Source organism: Pygocentrus nattereri, chromosome 8 (genome assembly GCF_015220715.1).
Source record: "Pygocentrus nattereri isolate fPygNat1 chromosome 8, fPygNat1.pri, whole genome shotgun sequence".
NCBI classification, from domain to species: domain Eukaryota; kingdom Metazoa; phylum Chordata; class Actinopteri; order Characiformes; family Serrasalmidae; genus Pygocentrus; species Pygocentrus nattereri.
Window position 1 is genome coordinate 20,098,287 of NC_051218.1, and position 27,306 is coordinate 20,125,592.

The 27,306-nt window shown below is 39.1% G+C and overlaps 1 long non-coding RNA gene across 1 annotated transcript; it reads right to left on the reverse strand.

Moving 5' to 3' along the window:
- LOC119263897 lies at positions 1–27,184 on the reverse strand. The gene is made up of 5 exons (XR_005130616.1): positions 26,841–27,184; positions 15,974–16,315; positions 4,759–4,868; positions 3,929–3,975; positions 1–2,353 (listed from the first exon to the last, which is right to left on the reverse strand). It is a non-coding gene; the product is annotated as an uncharacterized LOC119263897 (long non-coding RNA).
- Positions 27,185–27,306: the final 122 nt, after the last annotated feature.

The window sequence follows — 27,306 nt, forward strand, 5'->3', positions numbered from 1 at the left end:
TTTTTGAAAGCAAGCCTCGTGAAGTTCTGAATATTGCTTTTTTTAATGTTCATCTTGTCATGGATCTGCTGAAAGAAAAAAGCGTTCGGAACTCCCACGTGTTTACCAAGATTTGGTTCTATTGACCAAACTCGTGAAAATGCATCATCTGGTGGGTCTAAAAATGGATCCTATTGGCTGTTTAATTTCAAAGCCAGGAAATGAAGTGTTTTCCATTATAGAAAGCATGGTGCAGTCCAATAAGCTATCAGTGACAGACAGGGCAAAGATGAAATGTAATTTCATTAGGTAAAATTCACTTTGATTTGCAGGCAAAATGCTCTGCTGGTTGACTTAATAGGAGCAGTGTAAGAACTGGCCTTTCAGGCTCTGCATGTTTGAAGAGATTCAGATGATGAAGTTATGAGAAAAAGAGAAAGGAATATACAATAATGCACAAAAATCAGGCCAGCCTTGATTTATTTAATGTCCAGTTAAAAATTAAAACTCAAGTTATTTATTTTTCAAGAGATATTCCTGCATAAGGAAGCGGAACGTCGAAGGAAAATCTGTGAAAAACAGGAATGCCCAAAACTGTAGTTCAAAGAATTATTACTAGTTCTATAGAGAGATTCCTAATAAATGTGCAAGTCCTGGTAGACCACCATAACTGTCACCATCAGATAAAAGCTTTCATCTTTGAGAGACAGGAGGAAATCGATCTCCACTCTTGCTTCAGACTTCAGGTGTTTCTGTCCATCCTTCCACTCTGAGAAGACAACTCAACACTATGGGTCTGAAAGAATGTGTTACTATGGAAAAAAAGGAAGACTAATAGATCGAAGGCACGGTTGGTGTTCTCTAAACAATAGCCTGGCCACCCCAGAGTCCAGACCTCAACATCACTGAATGTTTGGGATTAGTTGGATTATGAGAAGCAGAAAATGCAACCAACTTCTAACACTGAATTTTAGAGGTGTGGAAAAATATCCAGGCAGATTTCTTTAAAAAAAAAAAGCAAGAAAGCAATTCTCCCGAAAATGAATATTAAGCTGGAATAAAGGCAAAGGGGGACACATAAATAATGAAACAGATGTCATACTTAGTTGTTGAGGCTTTGCTTTCAAAGATTGTGGCTTTACACATACAAGGAATGACAATGCTACACCAGTATTTTGGAATTAAACTCTTTCTGTTTTTTCCCTGATGCTGAAGAAAGTGGCACAGTGCTGTATTAATCAACTTTCATTCATTAATTTCACTTTTTTTAGGCTACATGACAAGCCATATCACAGGAGTACAGCTTCTTTATAACCACTGACGAGACTTGGTCAGTGCACAGAAAGGTAGGATGGCAGATGGTGTTATAACAGTTGATCACAGGGGCAACATGAGTCTTCATTAGTGTAGGAGTGCCAGATGATGTACAGGTCTGTTGAGTTGTTATAGCATCTGCTAAAATTTTGGCATGTGGAGCAGTAATGGGCAAGAAAACTTTTATTCAGCATATGGAATAAAATCCCCCTTGAGCTTCTTGAGTAATGGGCTAGAAGTTGTACATTTTACATGACACAACTGTACAATCGACCTTGTTGAAGGAATATTTCTCTATTTTTCAGCCAAATCTCAAGCTGTATACAGCTTGCAATCGATTACCATGGTGAATAATTTCCCTGTTTCCATGCACTTAGTAGAAGAACAGAGAACACATTGATTTGGTGCTGAAAAAGCTGCCCATTGGCTTCTATTATAAATGTGTTCAGAGTCAATGGGTTTTCTGTTCTTATGAACAGAGAAAGGTGTCCAAGTTTTTGTCTGGAGTAATCGACCCAGTGATACACATAGAGGCCTTAAATGAACTCTGAAGGTACTCCTTTAACACTGGATTAACAATAGAAACTATTGTGTTATTATAATATGGCTAGATAATAAATAGAAACTCATATCTGACCTTTCAATCCAGAATGTCACATTTCACACAATATAGCATACACTTGCAGGTGTACAACATGAGTAATGACTGCAGTGAGTGGGACATTTTCAGTGTTTGTGTTTGTGTTCACAGCTGGCAAATTCCTGCTGTCTGCAGTCCAGCGCAGCTCTCTAGAGTTTCTCCTGGCACGTCCTCGGCCGCTGACACACAGAGCAGTGCCTCGCATTTAGTGTTTGATAAATGCATCATTCTCTCATCATAACAGCCACATTAACTCATTTATGAGAAATGGCATCCAGAATAATCTCCCTTATCCAAAATATCCAGACCACACCGGAGACCTCCGCACTCATCGCGGAGAACAATTGGTGGAGACTTGTGAGGCGTGGAGCACAGCAGACAGAAGAACAGCTCGGTTCTGCAGGGACAGGAGCTGAAACACTGGAGCAAACAGCAAGCTTAGGACTAAACTCAGATTTAACTGAAAAAAAAAATGATTTAAACTTTGAGTAAATTATGAGTAGAGGTAGCTGTAATTTCTATGTTATTATAGTGAGTGATTACTTCAAGGTAGGAGAATATACAATATGTACAATACTGTGCAAAAGCCTAAGGGACCCAGGCATATTTTTAAAATTGTTTATTTTATGTGTGTTTCAGTGAAAACACTACAACAAATCAACCTGAATGACATGATGAAGGACTGCCTAGATAAACCAGGTGGATGATAACTACTGAACACTATCAGGGTGCCACAAGGAGAGAGATAGATGTGGTTAAGCTGATACTGTGATATAAATAACATCACTACTTTCTGAATCATTAGGGGTCATATTTATTCCAACATTAATGTTTTTCAGAGCGAATAATTCACTGCCCAGTTCAATGACTTTTGCATCGGGCGCCTGCAAGTGAACAACATTTCCTCAGTAAATACACTTATGCACTTTTCAGTGCATGATTACTATTTGTTTGCTGAATTTAACACATTGGAAATGAAATAAAACATAAATAATGGCCTGTACAAAAGCATATTTTATACTGAACTAAAACATAAATGCAGAACCTGGTTTTGCTCCCATTTTGCAGCAGTTTCATTTTAGAAATTCAGGATTTTTTTGCCCTAGTAATATGTCACACTGCTACGGGCAAATGGAAGTCACATCAGAAACTATGGGAATTCCGTTTCATGAACCACCTTGAAAAAGTGTTTATATATTTTTTTCTTTCAGTATATTTTACATTTAATTTTACAATACATATTGTTCAAATTTGCTGTTAAACTGTAAAAATGCCAAAGTTTTTTTTCTTATAAAGAATGGGTTAACATTTAGAAAATCAACCAATCAGTCTTTTGCATTTGATTGCATATAAAAATGTTACACACTACACACCATAAGGTCAAGGTTTTTGGTAAAAGCAAGAAGTTATTTGAATTATTATTATAATGAGTATTATAAGAAGTAATTATTTATTTAATATTTCTTGATAAATTGTCTGTTTTGTTTTGGAATTTGCACTCTATACACACACACACACACACACACACACACACACACACACACACATATACATATATATATATATATATATATATATATATATATATATATATAGATATAGATATATATATATACATATATATATATATATATAGATATATATAGATATCTCTAACCATCTGAACACCTTAGACATTACATATAAAACATAATAAAATTATAGCACAAGATTCTGGAGAGTGTCTGCTTTCATTCAGTTTGTACAGTTAATCATCATTTAGGGTTTCTTTTTCCTCTTCTTCTCCCTTTTTTTTTTTTAGTAACATTCCAGAAAGTGGTGAAGAACATTTGAAGAACATTTGAAGAACATTTGCATTTTGCAGTCGCACAGTTCACTTTGCCTGGACACTGTGTGTGTATAACAGTATGAATGAGGGAGACTAGCAGGACTGCCTGTATGGCTGTGATCTGTGAGAGTGCAGGTGCAGAAGGGGAAGTCTTGGGGGGCACTTACACACGGTTTAATGGATGCTGTACATCAAAGTGTGAATGTAAGCAGCCCTGAAAGAAGCAAAACAAAAGCATTATTTCCAAAATGGAGGCACTTCAGGCAGGACACACCTATCTTGGGTGCATGCAGTCTGAGCCCAGCTGACATGAAGCAGGAGCAGTAATGCAAACACCTGCACACATCAAAGTGACAGAGCTCTCTCAAAAAACTACTTTTTTTACAGACACATACACTGAAAAATACAACTATAAAATGTAAATCTCTCTCTCTCTTTTTTTTCTCTCTTTCTCTCTCTACCCCCCCCCCCCCCCCTCGCCCCATCCAAATCAATCAAGGTATTTTGTCTCACAGCGAAAGTGAAACTTCCTTCATCACCTGTTTTATTCATCTATTTTATAATACTTTCCTCTGTTTGAATGGTATTATTTATTCGAAATTAAACACTAAATCCACTGTTCTAAGTGTGTTATCGTATTTATTGTAGCTGTGATCGGGACTTAATACTGCTAACACCCAATTTTGTGCACAATAAACAGACATGGACGTTCTTTGTAATGTCTTTGTAACTTTTATCCACATTAATGGGTAACAATTAGAGCGTCTCTTTCCCCCCAAAGCTGCAGAATGTGCAGTGTGTGTGTGTGTGTGTGTGTGTGTGTGTGTGTGTGTGTGTGTGTGTGTGTGTGTGGTGTGTGACTCAGTAACAGAGTGCAGACTTTTGGCAACGAACAACGTGTAAAAACTGAATTGGGAAAGGCTACTCATTAGCAGACCCCAGCCCATCCCCGAACGGGTCATATAACACATCTATAACACAGATGGGCTCACTTTACCTCTACAGCTCCATCACTCTGCCGCTCTGCATGTCCACACAGCAGCGCGTCATCTCCGTCCCTCAGCGCCGTATATCAGAGAAGTTCGTTCGTCCACTCAGTGATTCGTCCTTTTCAGAGGAAAAGAGCGAAAACGTCCATCGATACTCAACTGTAATGTAGTTCCGCCTGCGGTGAGGTCGGCACGCACAGCCACACACGAAAAAAACAAACCCTGTCTTCACATTTAAACTGTATAGAATCCAAAACAGATAGATAAATAAATAAACACATAAACAAAAACACAACAAAACAAATAAAGTCTCCTGAACAGTGAATTTACAGGCGAGGGCAACGTAGTCTTAACCTTGATGTCTTTACTGGAAAATTACTGCAAGGAAGTTTTATTCAAGGTGACTGTCTGTTCATGATTTTACCACAATGTGAAGGAAAGCTGGACAGCTGGCATCTTCAAACTGTGTATTAATATAAAATGGAGATACAGGGTTTTTCGTCAGCGACGATATGATTTTTGAATCAAGCTAAAGTCCATGTGTGTATACTCTATTTATATAGTGCCTGTGTCAGCAGATGAGCTGTAGAGAACACGTATATAAAGAAAAGCAAATAAACTGTAGAGAGCACACGTGTGTGTGTGTGTGTGTGTGTGTGTGTGTGTGCTCTCTCCAGGTTCTTTGCTGAGTCATTTCTACCAACAGGTGTCATTTTTTTAACTGACAGCGATTGAAATGGATTAAAAATAGCAAGATGTTCAATTATTCAATTCATATTCATCAGTGAAAAATTACGTGTGGAAAATGAAAGGTGCTTTAACAACGTGACAAGAACCCCTCAGACATTTCCCTCAGTCAGATTTCAATCCGATTTTATTAAAAATGCAAGCGTCACTTACAGAACTGATTCTCAAATGGATTAAGAACATGCCTGCGATTTTGCGCAGTGACCCATTTAAAAGAACTGAACATTCATTCTCTCCGAGTCTGTAAAAGTCCCTCGCTCGATTGCAATCTTTAATGTAAGCTGTAAAACCTTTTGCTTGATTTTTATTAAACAGAAAAAGGGGAATAAACGGTGGCACCTTCACTTCCAGCTCGCTAAAAAGATGTAACATCGGAATAGTGAACAACGACGGATTTTTCCTGCACTAAGTCTCTATAGTCACTGTGCTCTGTTTGAGGGGAGAGCAGGACTAACTGCTGAGTTTATGCAGTCCGAGTCTAAACACGTAAATATGGATTATTTGTGCTTGGACGTTCGGGTTCGTTTAAGGTCCGTATTGGATCAGTGCTGCTTTTAAACCTCTTTATCTACAGCGTCTAAATTAAAAGTCAAGTCAAGTTTAACTTGTAAGGCAGTTTACTTCACAGCTTTTTTGTAGTTGAAGGGGAATTCCACCAATTTTACAAAAAACTGCATAATTCAGTGGAGGGGTAAACAAAGTCCTTCAGAGTGGTTTGATGTAAAATGGTTCACTGCAGAGAAACTTACTGACTCGGATTTCTTGACAGTGGTGGGGATAGGAACCAGACATCTCAGTGTCCAAAACTGTAACACAAACAGGCTTTTTATTTACTACCCAACATGTGAACCGACAAGAATCTTCTAAACGTTCAAATGTAATGTTACTGGTAAAGTAGTCGTAAATCTTAAAAACAAAATTTAGGGGTATTATTTTGCCTTATATTACCCTGCATGCACCTCTCCGCCTGGAAGCACGATTCAGGCAGCATAGCCATATTTATTTCATGTTATAACTTTCTGTGAAGAGCTTTTAGAGGCAATAAACTCTTCAAACTGGCTCCCATCACCACCACTGTGAACAACTCTGATTTGATCAATTTCTCTAGAACGAAGAATTTCACACTAAACCCTATGAATAACTTTTTACATCAACTTTTCACATTAAAAATCAGTCAGTTCCCTTCAAAGTTTGGTTAATTAGAAGAAGAAGAAAAAAAACAACTCCGAGTTGCTTCACAATGCTCAGTTGACCTGACTTCAATATTGTATGTGTTGTTGTGTAAGTGTATTCAAAACGTCCACCTCAACACCTGGACCACTGAAACCCCCTAGTCAGTACACAGAGTGCACAATCTCCAGCCTGAAGCTGAACAGTGTGGTCAGGCCGGGCTGTCATTAGCAGGACACAAAAGTTAGGGCAGCAGCGCTGTCCGCGGGATGAATGGCTGTAACACTTCCTTAAATTTGGCTTTGCAAGTTAAGGCCAAATGGCTTTGGAGAAGGCTTGAATTGGGGCTTGTGTGTACATTGAGAGTCCAGTGTTCTAGCAACAAAAGCGAGCTAATCCAAGTAATTTCCACAATGCAAAGAGCCGTGTTTACATGGTCTAAAGGAGGGCCTTGCCTTTGCTCCACTGCTCAAGTGGCGCGTCGCGAGGTGAAAAGGGGCCCTCCCTTTCTCCCCTGATTCACAGAGGACACTTCGGGATGCTCTTAATCAGTGGAGCAGAGCGTTTCCTCTGACCTGCTGAGCAGCCTGTGGCTTCTTCCTCCTCCTCCTCTTCTTCAGGTCGTGTGAGGAGCTCCGTTCATTTTGCACATTGTGTTGATTTTTCCTCTGTCGCTGTTCAGTGTGATGGAGGCAGTAGTGATAGTGACTGAGGCGATTATTCAATGAAGTTCGCTGAGACGCGCTCTTTACTTCATTCATCCATTAATCAATTAATTAAACTCCTTCAGGACTAGAGTGAACTGTCCTTTATACACTCTTCAAAAAGACGGTTCTTTGGTCAAAGGTTCTGTATAGAACTCAGACCTTCTTTGGGTGTTCAGACTGAGGATGTGATAAGCTTTTGAAAAAAGTTCTATATAGCACCAAAAGGCGTCGGCGACTTCTACAAGTTTGACGTTGTAACAATAGCAGAACCCCTTTTGGCGCTATCTAGAACCCTTGAAGAACCACCTGTTTTAAGAGCAGCAATACAGACCCAGATCATATTAATAAAACCTCTACATGCATCTTCCACACAGCTCCATTGGAAGAGTAAACTGCTCTGTAGGCTCCAGTCATAGTTAACCGTCAGTAACACACTCATGTAATACAAAACAATTCCTGTTAAATGCATTTCCCGATCTTGACACTAAGACTCCTGGAATAACTAAATGTTTGATTAAATTATCCTAAATCATGCAGTCATTTCTATCCAGTTGCGTGAAGCATTTTCACGCTATCACTGCGTCTTTGCGGCTGTAATCGTCATAAAATCTTCAGCAGTCGACAAACAAAATTGGAAAATTGGATCATGAGGAAATATAAAAGCTGGAATAATTGACTATCGACAGGATTACAGAGATTCTAAAGCAAAATCAGCCCTTTCCCCATTTAAGCTGGAAGGTGGGACGCACTGCGCCGCTGTCTTCCTATCAGGAATCTCCTCCTCTGAAGGCTCAAGTGCGCTTTAGCTTCAGGAGGGCAATCAGGTGAGGAAAAGTCACAAAATACGGCTTTAGGACGGCGTCTCGTGTTTTTTTTTTTTTTTTGGCTTTATTATATTTATTTATTTATTTATTTGTGGATCCTTTTTTCTAGTTACTGTTAACGCTGTGGCGGATTAAGGCCTATATGGATCAGCGATTGATTAAGGGCATCCTAAACCTCAGAGTGCAGCGCTCCCTCACCTCTCCCCTCCTGTCCTGTCATATCCGGTACTGCCCACCGCGCTCAGCCCCACAATCTCCATCAGAAGGAGATCAGACCCCCCCCCCCCCCCCCGACCCCCCAGCGGAGAAAAAAAGAAAAGAAACACGTGCTGCTAGGAAAATGTGCTCATGTAGGTTTTAATTGGTTAGAATTAAACTGTCCGATCTGTGTTTTCAGCTGTTAGTTATTTCGATCCGCTCGGTTTAGACATTGAAGGACAGACCCGTCAGAGGCGTGAGAGACAGAATGATGACAAAACAGACAACTTGTCTTATTTCCATATTTCAAACAGTCATTATTCGTTCCTTCTAGTACCAATAACAATATATATTATGCCGACAGAAGACTAAAAACACAACAATATGTTAATTTAGGATTAATAAATGAACAATAAATAAATAAATAAATAAGAAAGCTGACGATCAGACGGTTGTCTACTTGCAGAAACAGCCAAATAAGTGTCATATAAATAATGTACTGCACCTCATATTTAAAAAAAAAGGCTGCCAGCGTTTAACAATGATGTTCAATTGCGCAGTGAAGCCTTCACACTTTAAGCTGTCGGTCATAGTGGATTTGTTTTTTCTTGAATGATTGTCCAGTTTGGAAAAATATATAATAATTTTTCATATTATTATGGAAGAGCCATCATGTAGCTCATCTCCTCATTACTGACACCTGCATAAACCACTTGACGTTGCTCTTTTCCTAGTGATGGTTATAGTTTTCATTAGGAACACTTTAACCTTTAGATGAACTGCCGTCACTGAATCTGGTAATGAACGTGTCCCTGACGGTTGGACTCTTTCAGTGGTCTTCTTGTGCGCTGAATTCTGGGAGATAAGCTCTTTTGACAAGTGTCCACCATATTAACTTTATTAATAATAGCACTCAGTTGTTTGGATGACTTAGAATATCAATAATAGATTTGGATCCGTCTATAACTGTTAACTAGTATTATGGGTTATTATTAACTTGCAAATTAACAAAAAACGTGAGAAATATATGGATATATATATATATATATATATATATATATATATATATATATATATATATATATATATATATATATTTGTATGTATTCATTAAAAATCATTTCTGAGGGCTTATACAAAGCAGTTGCACCAGCAAACGCAGCCAGAGTCATGCTGTCTTCATTGTAACTTTGTTATAACTTAGTTATAACTAGTGACACGAAAGCGATATAAAGCACTTGCAACGTCACTTCAACGGTTTTTTTTCAGTGAAATAGGCTTCTTACTCTAAAATCATCCTGTGTTTCCAAATAAAAAAAAACTTTGGTTTCAACTCCCAAATGTGTTTCCTCCCATGTTTATTTCCATTAGTGAGTGTCTATAATTAGCTTTCTATACCAGTTCAAGACTTTTATTAGGGTTTTTCTTTCATTTCTGATTTCAGGTATTTTTACTATTGGTAAATGTTATTTACTTCCTCTGCACTACGACAATGGAACACAAGAAATAACAGAATAGTGTTATTAATAATAATAGAAATGAAGATGTTCCCTTCTCTGAAGCAGATTTAGAATTTTGGCCTTAATAACTTTTATTTTAAAAACTTTAGTTCTCTCTTTTTTTCTTTTCAGGTTTTACACACCTCTGCAAGAACTCTAACTAACTTCTGGTCTAGAAAGTTATAGGAATTACTTTGCTCTGGGATTTATTTTGCACATGCTCTGTGGATGCAGATGGATGTTTTTGCCACTCCTTGCATGTAATTGTTACTTTAAGGTCTAGGAAGTCTTTAGAAGTATGGAATTGCATACAAACACCACTTGCCAAAACCTGTAAACTCTGAAGTATCTCAGGTCAACCTGATGTTTTTAAATGCCGTCCATGCAGCTCAACATGTTTGGAGGAGAGCAATAACTCTACACACATTACTTACAGCAGCATCTCAAACAAGCTAAGACATCACAAATATCAACTTAGATGAATTTAAGGAGTGCACAGCCAGCTGCCCTCTTATAGATTCCCGCTCAGGGTGATAAGAGGCAGTGCTTGGACTTAAGTTTGATTAGATCAATATATCAGCTACAACTATTTATGCCTGAGGGTATGATGATATACATCAGCTTTAATTTTAAAAGTTTAAGAGTAACATTACTACTTTTGGCCATGCCCTGTAGCACGCTAACTTTACCCAGAATCCCCACTGAATCAACACAAATCTGGAGAGGGCTGTCGGTCTACCATCTATGAACAGGCTGAGAACTTGACAAATTGACAGGATTTTGTGCTCGCAAAACTTTCGTACTTTCACTTTGGGGCCTTTTGACTTCCGACTCAATATAATATTGAGTTACTTCTTTGTGCGCCTGCACCACGTTTCAAAGACTCATTCCTGCTGTTGATTTGACAGCATCCCAAAGTCTTACCTGAGCTGGTCACTTTCTCTGATTGTGACAAATTTGAACAACTTCCCGAAGTCAAAAGCTTTATTCCTCTCAGAATTGCCAAAAGTGCTTGGCCCCCTTTGCTGCTATTGCGTGCAACAACATTTCTAAATAGTCACTTCAGCTATAGCCTTATAGCCCAGGCCTAATTAGTCTAGTCTTTTAACTTGTTGTTGTAACCCTAGTCGAGTAAAATATTCGAACTCATTTGCATTCAAAACAGTAAAAAAATACATCAACCTGATTTTATTGTTGGGCTCTGACAGTCTATGAACCCTGTCGTATTGCCTGCGACGTGAAGCTGTCAATGAGCGCAAACTGCAGCATGACCTGCTTCTTGGTAAGACGTCGTCGGAACGAAGCGCGCGATCGAAGGAATGCCCAAAACGAGAAATTATAACGATGCATTATCAGACTGAAACTGTTATTTAAAGCTAATAACAATAGCTCGACGGTGATAAAAGCTCGAAACTCTTCACGACGACGGGATGAGACGTCACTCAGAAGAGTTCATTATAGCAGCCGGAGAGGAATAAAGCGCTCTTTTCAGTACTGTCATAACGCCAGGCAGGGGGGGTTAGGTGGAGCAGCTGACGTGGAGAAACCGCTGAAGCCGGTCCTCTGGGGAGCTGCGCATCAAAGTCGGCGAAATCACGTTCTCAGAGCACTTTTTAAACAAGCGCGACACTCGCAACAGAGCTCTTGAAGGCTGAGTGTCATTTTGTCAAACCAAACTGAGCATTGACACGAAGCAGCGCAGCGCTGTTAAAACAGGGGGATATCCTGGCGCATATCAATGCTAAGGAACAGAAGTGATGGACCAGGTTGCAGCAGGTGGAGCATTTAGACTAACTTTAAGCCGAGAACGCTAAACTGGACCTGATGACCGAAATTAATTATAGGGCGTATCGCGAGGCTGAAATGAAGCCTAGACTTTTTCAACGAATGTTTCTATGATTAAAGTTTATTTATTTACATATATGTATTCACTGTTTCACCGACTCCATAAACAGACTGTGTTGAGTCTGCAATAAGAGCAGTCAAGGTTTTCTACTCCTTTTACTGCTCTATACATTTACTCAAACTGTGGAGTCACTTTCTCGCCTGATTTTAAAAGCAAATGTCAAAGATCCGTTAAGTGATGAATTTTTCATGAGAGATAATAAATTCAGGGATGTCTATCGATATGGGCTTTTATATCTCTCACTGCTCCATCCCTAACAAAATCTAATTGCTTCTCTTCCACTTTTTTCTCTCCGTGATTCCCAGACCGTAATTTTCCTATTTCATGATTTCATGCAAATATGATACGCTATGGTATGCGAACTGTACATGTTGTATATGTATTGTACAAGTTTTTAATTATTAACTCATATAGGTTCCCTCGCCATTCGCTGCCTACTTAAATGAATGAATGAAGCCCAGTTTTCCTAGCCTAATTTATCAACAGGTCCACTTCGCGTAGTTATGTCAGGCTAAATCAGACGCGAAATCCAATAGTTGCCCTTTTCAACGCATTCCCCTCTTCAAAGCTGGATCCTGTCGTGCTGTGTGACATTTTGTCAGATTTTTTTTTACTTTCTGAAAAAGACATAATTGTGTTGGATTTGAGCTTTAGTTACTGCTTTAAAAGAAAAAAATAATTATGCATATTTTAATAAGGAGTTCAGCGCCACAACAACCAGCCATTTATTTATGACTGCTGAATTCTGAAAGGCTGAAAAGGAGTGTCAGTGGAGGACCTTAAACTGCTCCTCAGTATCTGAGCAATACCTACATCCTGGAGCTCTGAGCCAGACCACATTCAAAGTTAGGCACAAGCGCTTAGCCGTTTTGTTAATTTGAGGAAACTTTGAGGAAAATTTGACGATGAATGAATTTGCTGTTTTTCTTAGTTGCACAAACAGGTTTACTTGAACAGAAGCGCTGTGTTCTTCACGGTTCGAAAAAGCGGCCTTTCTGCGCTGCTCTGAGATCAGCCTGAGGATTCTCTCGTGGTGCTTACAGTACAGGCGTTTGTTGCGGAAGCTGCTCCTGAACCTGCGAACACGCAGAACGCCCCTTTGGCGCCTACAGTGACGTCATGTCGGCCTCGCGGTTTTCTGAGCGTTGTTAGCTTAGCATAGCATTCACGCTGATGCTGCAGCTGTTCTTTTCAGGTAGCTTAAGTCTGTCTGTTTAGCCCATTTGTCCACTTTGTGAGGAACGCTTGAGGAGACAGACCGGACACGAAGCCTGCCTAAAGTAAGAATTATGTCTTACTCACCGACACGACTTACAACAAGACATTCTGATCCACCTCAGCGAAGTAAGAATGGGTTGAATCGTCGCAAGTGTGATAAAAATCGGCAGACCACTGAATGACAGAAATAAAAGACACAAAGAGGGCCGTTCCAATAAACTTGTCATTCAATTTTACAAGCTTCAGTCATATTTTTTGAGGCGTTTTGCATGACTATGAACCCACATTTTTAATCCTCAAAGGGTCTCTGTGGTACTTGGCTTTGCACTAGTGTAGTCATTCAAGGTCGCAACCCTGCAGGAAGTACGGGCTACCATAGCAACACAAAGATGGCTTCTAAAGGCTTAGCATAATTCAGCCCTAATAGAAAAATAACAGCGCCAAATCCTATCCTTAGTGAGCTAGCTTATTCGATGGAGACAGACTCCCCACCTGTGATCCACATAGTTGCCACACCACTGTGCAAAGCTCTCTGCAAAGGGAAAGAGAAAAAAGCCCGCTTTTAAAAAAAGAGTAGTGGGGGTGGGGGCCTCGTTTCTGACCAGACCAGATCCTCGCTGCTGCTGAAAACCCATAATGTGCTCCAAAATAACTGGAGGTTGTAAGTGCAGTTCAATGATTCTTGTCTCCAAAAGAACCAGAAATTATGTACAGAGACAGAAATTTTGGAGAGCTCCTGTATCCTTGTATGTTCACATATATACTTGTATCAGAATATAGTATATTCAGTACAGTGTAAGGCTATATATCATTATCAACAGTCAGTCAACCTATGAAGTCTATTATATAAATGGTGTACAAGCCACAGTTCATATATACATAATTGTGTCTTTTTGTCTTTGTTGATAGATACTGGAGACAAATTTTGTCCATCTTGCCGCCACAATGGTGGAAGTAAGTGAGACGGAAAAGCACTGGCTGTTATTAAAGCCTGTAAGTACATACACCATGACTGTGCACTTTCATTTAATACATCAAAATTATTTCAGTTTTTCAAAACCTGAAGTAGACATTCTCTCAAAATGGCTATATAACGAACTGAAATTACATTTTACAGACAGACACAAATTGGAACAATCTGTTTTTGTTGCATGTTGATAAAAACACTGTCTCACTCAAATATCAAAAATGAGCTCAATATATATTGAAACACAGCATCTTGTAAAGGATGAAAATGGAGCTGTAATGCATCTTGAGCTATTTAGAGTAAAAAGCCTTTAAAACCTTTTTTAGAATTTTAATGGATGATATCATTTGTTTCAAACAGCACTGCCCAGCATTCCTTCCTCTGTCCAAAACTGTGCCATTTCAACCCATCATAGCACATGGGTATCTTATTAGTGTTCAAAAAAGCACTATTGTTATGGAAATGAAGGCTTCCCGGATTTTGTCTGCGGTCATCAAACACATATTTTTGAAGATACTGGGCCCCATGTAAACAGTATTTGTTTAGCATTCTTTTGAAATGATATATCATAGCTGTCTGTGTAGATATGTTGTATTTTAGTATCAGTTATTGTTGAAAAAAAAAAAAAATACAGTAGCAAAACACTGTTGCCTTGGATCTCCTGTCATATTTGGAGCTTCCACTTTTGTTATTATTTATAGAAGACTCTCTTTAGTTCTAGCTGGGTTATTGATGTTCAGCACACATTTTTGCCTATAGCAGCTTTTGGTGTCCCAAAGTTGATGACGTGTCCCAAAGGATGACATGTCAGTCATGTTAGTAGTGAACAGTATCGTTGACAGTACAGTTTGGTCCAAGTGATGGAGATTTGCTTGATGCAGGCAGTGGTCTAATTAAATTCTTATAGTATGCTTGATTGACCAGTGAAAAGACAGCTTCACCCACTGATCACTAATGGGAATCCCACCGAATCTCCCCCAAAACCTCCAGTTACTGAGCCTTAAACTGGACACCTTTTCCACTTCAAAGCACTGCCAAGAAGCTGCTTCTCAAGGACTCACATCTTCAGGAAAGAATGGCCTCTACTGAGAAGCGGACACCGCTGGTCTAATTTGCCTTGCATGGCCCTCCCCATCCCCCAGTGCCTGCACAGCTCAGGCCTGATCTGATGCAGCACCGGTTATCTGATGAGATCACATGGAGCGGTGCAGGAACTTAAAGGCAAGGAGTTACTGTGCATCCTACCAGGAGCCTCAAAAGGGTTGTATTAAAATGCGCTCGATATGCTGGTCAGGGCTTTCAAAGTACTGCACGCCCTCTAGCCCCAGCAAACTCAAAGGGCAATGGTGCATGCTCAGTAAGGGGAATCTGGCCCCCATTAATTTAATGAGTTAAGGGTATTAGTATGCCTAAGCTGACTGTGAAGTCTCCCTTTTTTCATCAACGGGTAGAGTTTTACCAACTGATCCACTATCTCAGGAGTGACAAAGGTGAGTGGAGAAAGAGGTGGATGCTCGTAATTTGAGATTAATTTCCAGCTGCCAGTCCTCAGAGAGCAATTTCCCTCAGTTTGAACATCTTTACACGAATCAGAGCTGCTTCAAATGGCTACATTTCTTAATCATAAAAATCTCTGCCTGCAATTTGAGTTCCAGATTCAGACCTGGTAGTGTTTTTCTAAAAGCATGACCAAAAAAATGGGCAAACATCTTCAGCAAATGTCAGGAGATGGGAGACATACTTTTGCATAATTTGACACCCTCTTGGCTGAAAGCTGGGAACACTCTGGTCGTAGAGATGGAACTGTGAATCACAGCAGTGTTTCTGCTAGCCACACTGCAACTGGCCTGTGTTAGCGCAGCGTCAATGCATCTGCCATGTTTAGCCAAAAGGAGCCAGTAAGTGACGTAGCTGTCTCCCTTAAAGATTGAAATACCTGAGAGCTAAAGTGAACCCCTCCTGACTTTGATGTGTTGCTGACAATCACCTGCAAGAGATTAGCCAGATAGTGGAGTGTGGCGGCGTTCTTGGACCAGGAAGTGGCAGCTGCTGGAGCTAATTAAAGGCACAGTAACAGAGCCTCTCTCACCGTGACATCAAACGTCTCAGAGCATGGCATTCTGCAGACCCATCTCAGGGGTGCTGGGACCTAATGTGACCAGGAGCAGTTGCATGCTGAGCCTTAGGCCTGACCCTTGGACCATGGCTGAGCTGGAGTAGGGTAGAAGCACGGTGGGGAGCATGGAGGGCAAGGCTCACCTGTGCCCGAGAGTCTGCATGCTAGATTGGGACGATGCTTCTGCATCTGTGTTTGCACACAGACTCCAACCTAGAGAGCAGTGACACAGAGAGCAAGGGGTCAGAGGTCAGCAGGAGAGGGCGAACTTAAGAAGATCACACATGGGGCACATTTACGAAATACTGTCTGAAGGTAACATGCATTCTCAACTGTTGTGGCTGCTCATGAAAACATGAAATGTTCGTGCCGCTTTTATTCTTACCCTTCTGACCTCAGGAAGGCAAAAGCTGCTACTCTGACTAAACACATGCTGATGAGGTGTGATGGTTGATTAAGTAGTTCAGCAGTTACCCAAACTGAAGGCTTTCAAATTTTGAAAGAAAAAATTCCTGATTTGATTAGAAAGAACACGTGCTTTGACCCCAAAAGTACTGGTGCAAAGGTGTAGTCTTGTACCTGGTTTGAAATAGGTTTGAAGTCAGATAATCTATGCCAGGGAGATATTGCAAATGCGTTGAAGAAAGTATCAAGTATTATTTTGAGACATGCAGGCGATAAAAAAGAAACTTTGAATCTCCTGGCTCTCCCGATGTCTTTTAATGTGTCTATCCATCATTCGATCCCTGAATTTATCTGTCGGGGGAAATATATGGAGTTAAAGCCGTTATGCAGTTATCCATCACTCTAGCATTATACCGCAGTGATGATATACAAATCAAAGGTGTAGTAAGTCAGTGTTCTCTCACAGTGATGTAAATAGTTTGACATTCTTTGCAACCCTCTAACTTCACGGCTTTACTGTTGTCAAAAATCATGAGTGGTTTTCCCCAGATTCTGTATTTCACCACATTTTCAAGGCTTTTGATTTTAGTAATGCATGTTGGAGTCTCTTAACGTAGCATGTAATGCTGCTGGATTGTACCTTATTCTTTAGGCCTGATAGTGATGGAGATATTTACATCTCTTTATTAAATTGTGAGAATTGAAGGATTATTAAATTATTATATATGGAAAGATTACAGGAATAATATGTTAATATGTCATTTATTTGTGTAACACACAGTGGCTAATCTAAAAAAAAAAACAAGATAACACTAATGTGTTTGTTCATTATGGTTCAAAAGCCCATTTTTTATTCTTTATACATACAGCTGAAATATTAAGGCTTGACTTGCAACTAAACCCCTTTGCCTTAGCCATTATTGTGGGTGTTCCACATTGTGCTTTGCACTCGCCTCATTATAGTGTGAGACAGTGAGTGTTAACAGGGGTATAGTAGCTGTTCATAAATTATCTGGCAATGTTATGTTTGGCAAAGAAGAGCCACAATGCTGTGATGCAGCAGATTAGTGTGGGTGGTGGCTCTTTGTGGCAACCTGCCTCATGTAGAATGGACTGTTTAAGCCCTGGCGAAGGGCCTGCTGCTCTGCCTGGTACACCTTTGCCTCCTGCCACCCCACTGGGAGTCTGTAGGGTGCATGCCACCTGAAGCAAACCCTGCAATTACACAGGCTGATACTCAGATAGCAATATGTGCCAGCAACTCAGTCACATGACTAAAATAGACCTGTCTTTATGCATGTCAGTTTTTTCACTACCTCCTCAGCCCTAGAGGCAGGAAGAGAAGAAGTTTCACCTTAAGCGATCAAAAAAGCAGTAGAAAATCATATATTCTTTTGATTTTGGACAATGGTAGAGCAGATAATTCAATTCGGACCACAGTGGAGTGGATATTGTGTGGGCCTGCCGAGCTGATGGATGCCTGAGTGGAAATAGAGATAGCATGTTGACTGGATTTCAGGCCTTAATGGTATTCTGCCACCCTGGCTGTCTGGGCTGTGTAGTTGCAGAATAGGGCGAGGACATGTTTGTGGCAGGCCCAGGCGGCTTTGTGGCATCCCGCTCGGCGGCAGGTTGTGTGGGAGCCTGCGTCAGGCTCCTTCAGCAGGCAGTCGTGTGGCTCAATCTCGTTAGAGCGATTTCTCTGCCAGCCTCCGCATGAGCAGGCCTCCCCAAAGTGTGTCATCAGCAGATGTCTTTATAGAGGAGCCCAGTGCTGAGCGGAGATGGAGACTGCTTTGGCAATTTTGGTTTGGTTTTCCTTTTTTTCTCCATATTCTCAGTCTATCAGGCCTAGCAGCCGTTTTTGATTTGGGTTTTAATGTGCCCCGAAGTCACAAATACCACTTGCCTCAGCAGGGTAGACCTGAGGATATAGTCCAAGAGTGAGACTCACACTGCCTGGGTTTTCACAATGCTATCAGCTCACACCTCTCATGTGGATGTGTAATAAATAATTCATTAAGGTCCTTAACCCCATGTGAAAGGGCAAGTTTAGACACAGACACTGATTTTCTAATATTCGTAGTAATAGTGGTTGAATTTATCATCATGCAGTTAATTAACCTCGTATTAGAAACAGATTAATGAGTTAACCTAAAACATTAGTACAACAGACACACCAGTGATTTATGATAACATACAAAATACAGGAACTGCATGCAGCTTAATGCTAATAGGATAGGCATGTAATGAAGCCACACAGTATTTGTCCATCACATTTACCTCAGTACCTTTAGACCACATGTTAGCATTTGTTTCAAATTTTAAAATATTTTAAATTCATAGTCATGATAACATCAGTATTTTTTATTATCCAAAATTAGGTTAGAGTTTGTAAACTGCCTTTTGTACTCATCTTTTTGTGTATGCAAATAATCTTCCACGGGTTCATCACTCAAACTAAAAGTTGCAAAATTATTCTTTGTGTTTTATATTACAACATCATATTTGTATATACTAATACACATTATGTAGTATACACAGTATATTTAACACAGGGTTCGTGAAGGGCTTGAATTTAGTACAGTTTGGTGATATCTTTGCAGTGTATCCCACAGGTCAGAAATATACCTAGGGTGAGTATCTGGTGGGTAGGTTTGGGTATTGGTGACTATCCAGTGTGGAGGTTGGTGGGAGATGCTGATTTAAAATGATTTAACATGTCAGTTCATTCATGTCAATATTCTTTTTACTTAATTGAGTCTTCAAATAAGGCATGCATGGTTTGCAATAAAAAAAAAGAAATTATGATTCTTAAGATATATAAGATATATAAGATAAGAAGTTATCTTATAACTTCATAATGCAAGTTTTTTTACCAAACAGTTTTTATTATGATTCATGTTGTGTGAAATGTGCTCTTGTTTATTTCTAACATTATTTAATATTTTGGAAATTGCTAAATGGCTGTCAATGTGCTTTGAGGGGCACTGGGAAACATGTCTTTGCCCTAATATACTAAACCTAACGATTAATTTATTGACTTCAATTGGGTACATTTGAGCAGGGACATTAACAAACTGTGCTTGTTCCAGCCCTCTGGGATTAAAGTTAAATAACACTGTATTAAAACACATTCTTTCTGTTCTTAGCCAAGATTTTTACTGCAGTTTATAACCCCATTCCAAGTTGATGATAAATGAAGGTAGGATAAAACAGCATCTTTTAAAAGATGCAGCAACACCGCTGTAAATAATGCTTTGTTTTCCTTTCTGGTTGAAAAGTCACTGTCTGCGATTGTGCCTGGGTCTTTAGCATCGTCACACGTCTAACTAAGCATTTTAATCAGTTATTACACTACTTAGAGAGCTTATCACATTCAGGAAGAAATTAATGTTCATTAATCCGCCAGCCTGTTTGCTAAAAGTGCAAAATGATCCATGTATGTAATATTTTCACCCCGCACAGTTTTCTGACAGGGTGGTATCATTTTGATTCTCAGCTGAAGGATTAGGGTTTTTAATAAAGTGATATTTTCACAGTTATGACTTGTAGACTGTGATGTGTTGATGTTGAGGTTATGCTTGGTTCTCCAGATGAGGAGGACATGAAAGCAGGTCTCGAGACTGCCATTTGTTAACAAGTCCTGTTAGAATTGACCAAGGAGTCTTTGAAACCTCAGGGCTAAACTAGAAAAAACCCCAAGCAGCAAATATCAAGGGTCTCCAATACAAATAATGTTATAAAAAAGTTTGTGATAGAAGTGACCTGAAACAGCATGCCTCACTAATATCCTCGAGACTCACACCATGGCACAGATATTTTCTCTGGAAAATATCAAAACAAACATGGAATACATAAATGTGATGAAATAAGACAACAACAGTAGAGCAACACAGCCATAGTGTCTCCACAGTGAATTAAGGTCTGTGCCACCAGTTTCACGATGAAGGAGAAGTGATAATAAGCAAGAACAACTCTTCTAATGTGGATGTGCTTTCACACCTTTACTGAAACACCTGAAAGTGGCACTTTGCATTGTGCTTCACATTGCACATTGTACTGCACATTTGCTGGGCCTCATGGGTAGGAGCCACATGTATTTGATATCATTGGTATAGACTCTCAGTGCTCATTCAATGTTAATATTGCATTAATGTGCATGAGCCACTAGTAATGTAGTGCTAACCCTTCCCCCCTCATCATCCATGTTTGTTTTTGCTGCTGCTTCATTATCAGAAGGCTAACTGCTTTACAGCGCCTCCTGCTGCTCCCCCAGGAGGAAACTTGGGTGCTTTCAGAATTCAGCCTTCAGATTAAAAGGTAATCAGAACGGCCGGTCTCAGCATGTTTAAAAATTTGATAATTTGCTGTTCTATTATTTAGTAAAATAGGCTGTGGTCATCTCACCTCATGATATTGAAAATATAATTTAATATTTTGTAATTTGCAGAGATTTTTACAATACTCAGTCAAATAGCTTGTATGTCTATGAGAGAATGTCTTGCTCTTTTTATTTTTCTTGGGAGATCTGGTGGCTGATCTCAAGCCATTTTCAGACCTGATTAATGGCAGAATTTTCGGATTTTTATACACACTTTGACAATGAACTGCACAAACTCGAAACCTCTAGCCTCCATGGCAATAATTGTGAAACGATTCATTGTCATTTAATGACTCTAAATGGAATTATTACAGCAATCTGTTTACATGTAAATTGACTGAATAAGGGCTTTGACAGTTGTTTTGTACTTGGTTTCAAGCGTGTTCTTGTCCTTTCTATTGAAGAAAGTCCAAAACCCGTGTTGGTGAGTGGCTGTCAGGAGTGGCTGTCCATGCCAGTTGAAGGTGTGAGGTGAGAGTGCGATTGCCCTTCGCAGACTGGCCGTGGTATATCGTAGCATGAGGTGACTCGAGCAGAGTGCCCCTTTCGGCCATGCGTGACCACTAATGAAGACGCTCTCGGGCAGGACCCCATTTCCCTGGCAACAAGATGTCACTGTAAACAAGGTACAGGATGTTGGCAGGGCACTTCCTGGTTATATAATGGTGACCTGCTTTCTGCACAGGCTAGTCATAGGCCTGACTCAGGGGATATGAACAAATTTAAGTGCCAGATAAAAAACGTAAAAAGAAAAAAAGCAAATATTTATTAAATATAATAATATAATCCACTTGTGCTACACTACAAAGCAGATTAGAAATCACACCCTCCTCACTTTTGTCCCCGTTCTTCCTCACTCTTGCTTCTCGACACTCAGTTAAAATCATTAGTACCCTTAAGCCTATAGAAAACATGACTCTTTACAGTATATCCACAAACTGACCTCCATGTCAGCAGCCCACACAGTTCTCCATTGCAGGTTTTAGCTTAGACTGTAACTTCCACTTTCCTCAGCTTCTTCATATCCAAACATGTCATCTATTACACATACCGTGGTCTTCCTCAGCGAACACTGAAAAATCTGTTCCTGAAAAATCTGACTGAGGCATCATGGCGTCTGCGGTGGAGGAATATGGAAATGGAGTCAAAATGGCTGAATAGGCAACTCCTTTTCTAACACATCTTCCCCTTGAACAAAACAGGAAACAGGAAATCATCATAGTGGATTGAGATCGCGTTTTGTTTTGAGGTATTACTCTTGATCTTTTAGATTTTGTAATGTTTGTGTGTGTTTTGAGACAGGTTCTGTGCGAATGCCGATCAACCCTTATGTTCTGCAGCAATAGGGAGCATGTCGCACAGATACACTGTCGTGGCTCACCACAATATTTATCACCATATTTTTGTTTTTGCTTGGTTTATAAAGCCTTTTAAACAAAGCCAAAATAGGTTAACTTTATATTTTTTTCTGTAGTCTTTAAGTAGTGTTTTAACCCTTTAAATTTTTTTTACTGTAATTATGTGAATGTGCATATTTAGATGTAACATTTATAAAAAAGAATACATTTTTTTACATAGCAATGACCACAAAATAAAATTAAACTGATAATTAAAAGTACACAGAAGTTTTATTTTTCGTAAGGCATATTTCTGCATAGCAGTAAAATAAGTTTGTCATTTTGTATAATAATGAAATACAGCCTTCCAGCCGTCTCCTTATTATCTGACTGATTTTAAAAACAAAGCATAGCCTTAAAACTTAACAAGCCTAATGGCAATAATCGGTGCAATACAGTGTCTCTTGTCTTACACTAGCAATAACCCAGTCAGTGTTTTTGTCAGACTTCATGAATAATCTAAATGAGAATTCTGTAGTAAATAATCATAGTATTACAGCATTATATAATAATAATAATAATAATAATAATAATAATAATAGTGATGTTTCTACACAGGCAGGACAAACATGACTAAAACTAAGTACAAAGGGCTATATTTGATAGAAACGACACAATGCAAAATGTTACCAAAAAGAAGTTCACAGGAGCACTTTGTCACTGTGAAATAAAAGACATTTTCTTAACTACATAAATTACACATGAAATACAGTGGCCCCGCATTGTCCTTAAACTAAAATAAAAATGGACATTCACACTATATTTGGATGAAAACACATGTAATATTTCATTTAGTAAAAATATTTTGAATTAAGTTAATGTTCTAAAAATCTGTGTTTTTCATACGTAATGTATAAACAATGCATTTGTTTTCCTCCTGACAGTTATATACCGTTAGAATAATATCCTTGGTTAAAATATTATTGACTTGTGCCTGACCTTATATGATTTCACAAAAGCATTCATTTAAGTAAACCAACTTTTTACCTAATTTTGATTAATCATAATATATGGGTATTAGCAAAATCTAAATATATCCCAAAATAGGTATCTGCACCAATGGAAACTAATCGGGACTACAGTGAATATAAAAAGTAAATGCGTCTTATAATCAACAGAGCTAGCAGTGAATAGAAGTAAAATTTAAACAAATTATTGTATGGTAGGAAAACCATGACAGACCCAACACCTGCTGAATTAATGTTCTGTGTAACACTAATTATAAACATTTAAAGAAAAATGTTCTTGAAGTGAAAGTAGTAAATAAAGATTTTACATATAATTTTTTGAGTTAATTAACTAAATTGTCAGTATTTTTACATGTTATTTTAAACTTGTTTAAACTGCGACTGCTTTTTATTTTCTGCTGGTGAAAATATATGAACTTCATGTTGTTGCATTACAGAGAAATGAAGCTGGTGAAATACATTGAAGAACTTTTGATTCAAGCAAGTTTTATTCCTTACAATGAACAAATAGCTCAAAACAATTGCAATGACAACAGATGAGCAATTAATACATACTCTGTTTATTTGTTTGTTTGTTTTAGTTTTTGATCTCCATCTGTTTACAAGGACCTTCTTGCATGATTTTCAGTCTTTGTTTGCGGAAGTTTTTGTAGATCTTCAAAAGACAGAAATTCATTAGGTATTTCATCTCAAGAGATAATTGGCAGAAGTTTCTTTTAAGCCCAATGAGGCCTTTTTACTTCTTCAAGGAGAGTGGTCATGAATGCTTTATATTGAGTCATAAAGTAATAATACTTAATGATAGAGGGAAAGGCTGATCAAAACTGCTGTCTTATTCAGATGGTCCCTGTGAGTGAGAGTAGAGAGGCAGAGTATGCTGAATGAAAGTACGCCATCTGTTTTTCACATGTTTCTTAGTACTAGGGACATCAAACTCTACCATTAACTCATTTTACCCTTTCTACTGACTTGAACTGAAAACCACTCTCTCTTAATGGTTTTTTGCTATCATCTGTTCTTTTGTATTATTCTATTAGTTTCAAGTGTGTTGCCATAACAGTGCAGCGATGCACCATTAAGTGTTTGAAAAACCTGATATATTTAAAGAGAAATATTTCAGCGTTTTCCCCAGGTTGTATGTTACATGATTTTTCAGCTGCTCATGCACAGGTGTGCATGATTATAAATTTCCTGTGAATTACATGGAACAAGAAAGTGTCTTATGATAAAGAAGGGATGCAGGTTACACAATTCCGTATCAAGTGCATATGCCGTTTGTAGTTCTGTGTGAAAAGGAAACAGCGAGTTCTAACTGTGCTGGAGATCCCGTCTCTCTTGTCAAGTCCTCCCAACCTGAGAGAGCTGTGAAAGCGGTAGAGAGAAAGTTACCTTCCTCACCCTTTTCATTCCCAATTACAAAGAAAAACGACTCTCACATGATTTCCCAAAGTTAACCTTACTTGCTGCGAGTAAAGGAGGGAATGATGAGGGGGAAAATAGAGCCACCCCTCGATACTATAAAAGCTTTCAAGAACAAAGGCTCAAAGAGACTTTTATATGAAGCTGTCATATTTTACAAATAAATAGACCTTAATGATAGGAGTGACTTTTTTTAAGGGCGAGATATGGATTACTCCTCAGTGTCCTCAGAGCCGCAAAGAAGACGACCGGTGTCTTTCTATGCTATTTTATGTTTGTCCGCTCTTGTTTATGAACACTCATTGGAAACAGTGGTCTCGAGGGTGATGACTTAGATTTATGGATAAAAGCTACTTACATATTCTCATCCTGCATTGTGCCCTAATTTATCTCCTTAAATGTTAGACTTTTAAGCATGTCCCTAACAATGACAAAACGTAATATAAAATGTTTTTAGAACCACGTTGTTGAGGAGCCCCAAGAATTTGCAGTGTTATCTAACAAGCCTGTCTGAGTTACGGTTCTAAAATGGGGCTGGCTAATATGGTAAAGCATTACATCACCAAATCCTTCCTCTGAACAAAACAACATGCCTAAAATGTGGGTGGAGATGTTCGTGTCTCTGTGAAATAACTTGGCGACTATGGATAAAAACGGACAAAACTCGGATATGAGTGTCACTGTTATAGGCTCCCACACTCCATTCAAATCTGCCTGCTTCTAACCACAATGGGAAGAATGGGAATGGGAAGGAAATGTATTATAATGCAAGTTTTTGTTTACAGCTATGTACAGCTATATGCAAGCAGCAGCCATATTGTTTAGCTCCTTGTTAAAGTATCTACTTCAGTATGCCAAAATATGAAGCTTTTAATTGTACGCAAATGAAAATATTAAATCCAAACAACATGCGGCACATGCCCATAACATGTTTTGATTGCTTGCATTTGGAATTGAAATAATAAGGAACATTCAGGACATGTGCAGAACAATGCTTGTACATCTTCTCTTCTCCTTCCCTTCTGAATGTTCCAGACACGTTTGAGTAATAGCTCACCACATGCCTGACACACACACACACACACACACACACACACACACACACACGTCAAAACACACAACATGGGTTAAGATGAGCCTTGGTGAAGAGACACCTGCTCCCCCACACGTCCACACACAAACATGTACATGTTAGTGTCCACACACGCACGTTCTGCAAGAAATGTAGAGTGTGTAATCCAGAGGTGACCTTGGTTTGTTAACTCTACAAGGAATGGTGTCAACTGAAAGATGACAGTTTAGGCCAGATGCAAACTGGTAAAATGAAGAACTCATATACAACTGACATCTTACTGCAAAGCTGATAGTATTGATAGTAAGTCTGTATTTAGATGTGCAAGATTTCCCACCCACATTTATAGACAGCGACAAAAAAAATGCTTTTTTCGTGTCTGCTGATTTGTAGGGAAAGAATATTTTACTTCTATTTTTTTGTAATTAAAGGCTTCAAATCCCTTTGAAAATGTATGATATTCTTAATTAATTATAGATCTGCCAAATTGCATAGCCTTTTTTCACGTCTTCTCATCTCTAGAATATTTGAAAGGAAATCGATACATTTTTTATTGGTTTTCTGATGCGGTAGGCTGACTCTGAAGTTTCAAGAGAGTAAGAGAATATCAAATTCATATGACCACCCATTTTGTAAGATAAATTTATGGCTAAAATAGAATTAATAGTGTGTCTTCTTAAAAGTGATTTGAAGCATCTTTAAATCCTTACTTTAGATACCGTAATCTTGAGGTCTCTGCCAGCATTAGTATTCTTGGACGACACTGTTTGAATGTAGCAGTGAAGTGATGCATTGCCAGCAAATTTCCCTGTAGCCTCACCACTACACTAATCCACAGCTACACATGCTGTCCAGTAAGGCAAGCCTGTTACCCCTGATAGAAATGCATATGTGTGTTCTTCACACACAGACACACACACCCCCAGAACCCACCCCCTCCACACGTTCACAGACACATTTGCTTAGCTGCCCAACTTGACCCAACTTCGGAGACCTGCACAGCCAGGCCTACAGAGACATAGCAGTGACATACATACACACTCATGGACACAGCACTTTACTCAACAAACACAATGCGCACGTAGAGACTCACCTTGGCCATGCGTTGTCACATACTCTCCATATATGCTGTCATTTTATAGTAGGGTATGGCATCCAGTGTTAATGTAAATAACTTGTATACAAGAAGAGCAGGATTCTGTTGCCCTCCATGCAGCCTGCTGCAATTCGTAGTAGCCTGACTGAAAATTGTTGCACTAAATCCCTTTCAGCTGGCAAGTAAGGCAAAGGCACTAAACTGAATGCCATAAACATACCCAGGCTGGACCAGCACCGGTGGGGAACAACGTGAGAGTGGCAGCAAGCTCTTCTCTGGGTTTTTGGGGCAGGATTATGGATTGAGACGTACAGCTGAGAGGCTAAAGTTACACTTTTCATTCCCACTTCGAGGGGGTCTCACTGCTTCCTGGAAGCCACTCAGATTGGAGACTTTTATTTCCACCACACAAAATTCCAAACTTAACTTGCACAGTTCCACTAAGGACACTTGTATATCAGCT